We start from the raw sequence: 4,443 nt of genomic DNA on the forward strand, positions 1-4,443 counted from the left end.
AGGCTGGTCTTACAACCCACCAGGATATGTCTGAGGTTTGCCGGGGCTGCACACAGGTGGCAGGCTGGGTCTTGTCCACACCATACCTGCAATTTTGTTGGAGAGGGCAGCACATCATATGTGGCTCTCACGATAAAACTTTAGCCTGTTGGTTTCCATGCTCCACAGCTCACTCCAAGTGATTTTACGCCGTTCTATACCTTCCCACCTCATCCAGCGGCCTTGTTGGGCTTGGGAGACAGCTGTAGCGCATCTAGTTGCTTCCTCCTGACGGCGTACCTCCTCCACCACCAGGTGTCGCTGTTTGTTTGCTGTTGCCTTTTGCCATTTAGGTGTTATTATTCCCAACCCAAGTCCCCCTCTACCATATTGGACTTGCCCCACAATATCCTGGTGTCTGAGGTAGGGGTCTTCTCGGGTCCTAAAATCTGTATCCGACCCGAATCACTTCTTACCCGAACCCGACGTGCATAAATTAATTATTTTTAAAGAAAAACCCAACCTGAGACAGACCCGATGAAATTAGACCCGAGTCCGACCCGACCCGACAGCACTTGTTTTCTAACCCGAACGTAAACGGCATTGACGTGTGTACAGCCTGCAGCCCCGCAGTCAAACACGCATGAACATGCAGCATAATGAAGCGAGTGGATTTTCCTGATGGATCTCATATCCATAAGATGATTTCTGTGTGCGAGGTTACAAACATATGCTCCTTTTCTATATGCGTTCCTCACTTAACGCGAAAGTGAAAGAAACCTATGCATTCGGGATAGTTACACAACAATTCGGGTTTAATCGGATCCATTTGGAAAAAGCAAGTTTATTTTAAATTACCCGAGATCAGAGGTAGGGCTGGGTATCGATTCAGATGTCCCAATTCGATTCGATTTCGATTCGCAAGCTCTCGATTCGATTCGATTCTCGATTTTTTTATTACATTCAGTGAATATAGTTTTAATACAAATGCTATTGATATTTCAAAAAAATGAACAGTAAACATCAGTTTACAAATGGTGAATTAATAAAAATTCGCGGCTTTTGAGAATCGATATCGAATTGACGTCATTTTAAAAAACGATTAATCGAAAAATCTATTTTTTACCAAGCCCTAATCAGAGGCCACTAATACCGAACCCGACCCGTGTCCGAGGTACTCGTCGAAGTTTTGGACCCGAACCCGCTCAGGTCTCGGGTCGGACCTTGGGTTTTTGGATCCAAGTGGACCTGTGAAGACCTCTAGTCTGAGGGCTGCCTTTGCATCAGCAACTGCTGTAACTGGATTCCATTTCCTCCCTGTCGCCAATTTTGGAGCAGCATCTCTTACGCAGGGATCGCGGGATTCTTTAAGCGTCATCTCCAGCCTCGTTTTGGTGCATTTGTACTCCTCCACAAGGCTTGACATAAGAAGAGAGAGAGAGCTCCATTGCCGTACAGCCCTATGCTGCTAAGGCATCTTGGTAGCCCAATCCATTTCCTCAATTGTGTACTCACCAGTCTCTCCAGGTGCTTGGCGTGAGATAAAGTGAGCTCGTATATGGAAATTGGCCACATATGCCATGGCAACAAACCAAATTGGAAGCACCACAGCTTCATCTTCCCCGGAAGAGCTGTACCATTGATTCTCTTGAGTCCACTGAGTGTCTCTTGCCTGAGTTGTTCCACCTGTTTTGAGTCTTTAAGGTCTGCGGTGTACCAACGTCCAAGGCTTTTGATGAGCTTTTCCATGGCCGTTGGTATAGGCTCTCTCGCTATACAGAACCTGACATTAGTAGGTCGGCCTTTGACAATGGAGATGCTGCGAGATTTTCCGGGTTTAATCTCCATTTGTGCCCATCTGACATTTTCCTGGAGCTTATCCAGCAGCCGCTTAGTACATGCTTTAGGGCGTGAGATAAAGTGAGCTCGTATATGGAAATTGGCCACATATGCCATGGCAACAAACCAAATTGGAAGCACCACAGCTTCATCTTCCCCGGAAGAGCTGTACCATTGATTCTCTTGAGTCCACTGACTGTCTCTTGCCTGAGTTGTTCCACCTGTTTTGAGTCTTTAAGGTCTGCGGTGTACCAACGTCCAAGGCTTTTGATGAGCTTTTCCATGGCCGTTGGTATAGGCTCTCTCGCTATACAGAACCTGACATTAGTAGGTCGGCCTTTGACAATGGAGATGCTGCGAGATTTTTCGGGTTTAACCTCCATTTGTGCCCATCTGATGTTTTCCTGGAGCCGCTTAGTACATGCTTTAGTCATTGTGATGGTAGTCATATCATCCATGTATGCCCTGATTGGAGGGAGCCGCAACCCATTTTTTAAATGTTCCCCTCCAACCACCCAACGGGATGGCCGAATTTTGATCTCCATTGTCATAGTGAATGCCAGTGGAGAGATGGTACAACCTGCCATTATGCCAACCTCCAGCTGCTGCCAGGTGGTGGTACTATCCTGTATGGTAATACAGACCTGAAGATCCCAAAAGTAGGCTTTGACAACTTTGTTATCTGTTCTGGAACATGAAAGAAATCGAATGCTGCCCACAGCAGCTTATGTGGCACTGTCCCAAAGGCACTGGCAAGATCTAAGAACACCACATGTTGGTCTTTCTTCTCCTTTTTGGGCATTTGCAACTGGTGCCAAATCATGTTAGCATGTTCCAAACATCCTGAGAAGCCCCCTATGCCTGACTTTTGCACTAAGGTGTCAACAAAGTTGTTGATCTTCAGGAACGCTGACAGTCTCTGCGCTACGACGCTGAAGAAATTCTTACCTTCCACATTCAGAAGGCTAATTTGATGAAACTGGTCAATAGTTGACGATTTTTTTTCCTTGGGGATCAAAATCCCTCCAGCCCTTCTCCAGGCTTTTGGTATCACCTGCTTTTTCCATGTCACTATCATTCATCTCCAAAGGTACCTCAAAACTCCTGGGGCATTCTTGTAGAGCTTGTTTACTGGCTATTCTCAGCTCGCTTTACCACCCTGCCTTTGATATCGCCCTGTAAGTACCTCTAGGCCTTTCCTTTCTGCTTCAGTGGCCTTCTTCCACTGTTTTCTCAGGCTCCTCCTTTCTTTCACAAGTTTGGATCTCAATCTCTTATTGTCTCCTGGACTTCGGCTGGCCTCCCAGCTCCTTCTGTGACCTCGGCCTCTTGTTTTTCACTCCAAACCTTTGTGCCCCATAGGTGTAGATAATCTCCCCCATCTTCTCCAGTTTCCTTTCTACATCTCCTTTCAGGCCTTCTAGCAGCTGAACGATCTGTGTTAATGGTTGCCCACTCGTTGTGATTTAGGCCAACGTATCTGAGGTCTCCTTCCATCCATCTTCCTTTCTATTGCTGGCTGTGGCTGGGGGGCATCTGGGTTAATCAGTGGGGGTAAGTTTGTGCCTGGCTGGGCTTTGTCTGGGGTTCTGATTTCCTGTGGACTGTGGTGTTTGTCCTGCCACTGGGCTTCACCCGACTGGTTTGCCCTACCTCTGAGGAAGCTCTCTCAGGCACTTCTTCCTGCCCTGATGGATTTTAAGACCCTTCTCTGATGTTATCTTCGCCCAGCCACAGACGAATCTCTGTAGTTTTTGTCCTGTCAGTCCTATTGTTCCAACCTCTGTTGTGCTGTTCTCCTGGCTCATTGTCATTTCCGTTCCTAAGTCTGTTAACATGTGGTCTGTCCATTAGTCATCTTGTGCCCCCGTTCTTGCAGACTCCAGGGGTATTCTTCTTCTTGTGGTTTTCATAGCCAAAATAGGTAGAGCACCTGCACTATGTAGTGACGGATCCTGCCGGCATGGGTAGCTAACCCATGCCAGCCCCAATGGGGTCTATTCCCTCCTATCAGCAGTCTTTCCTAGCTGTCACTAGGTCTTTCCCTGGTTGTCAGCTGCCCTTTCACAGCAGTCACAGGTAGTTTAGTTTGCATGATAGGACTAGGTGTTATGATCCCAATATTCAGCACCATTTAGCCACACCATAGAACATTTTCCCCTTCGCTGTGAGCAGAACACAGCGAGACACAGCAATTGTTACGCTCTGATTTTGGTTCAGCAAGAATCCAGAATCATGGCCTAATCCATGTCCGTGGTTCTTGCCTCAATACCCTATAATCAGTCGTGAATTTACAATTGCTTTATGCGTGACTGGGGAACAATAAGAAAAGGACTAGTATGGTAAGATGGATAGATGAAGACGGTACAATTTTTCCAGATTACTTTCCAGAATCAGTAGTTCATCACCAGGAATTTCACAGTTGAATGTTATTATGTGAAAAATGGCTTCAACAAAAGCATATACCATCAATTAAAAACCTTGTACCTCACAATAGGTCTGTCTTTAAATGTTGATAAGTTATCATTTAAAACCAATTTCCCAATGAAGAAAATTTATGGGATTTTTCTTCTGGAACCTAACTGTTGAACTCTATGGTGTCAGCCAAAGTGATTACCCTCAGTA

Source organism: Sinocyclocheilus rhinocerous, unplaced genomic scaffold (assembly GCF_001515625.1).
Source record: "Sinocyclocheilus rhinocerous isolate Xijiao unplaced genomic scaffold, SAMN03320098_v1.1 scaffold498, whole genome shotgun sequence".
NCBI lineage: Eukaryota > Metazoa > Chordata > Actinopteri > Cypriniformes > Cyprinidae > Sinocyclocheilus > Sinocyclocheilus rhinocerous.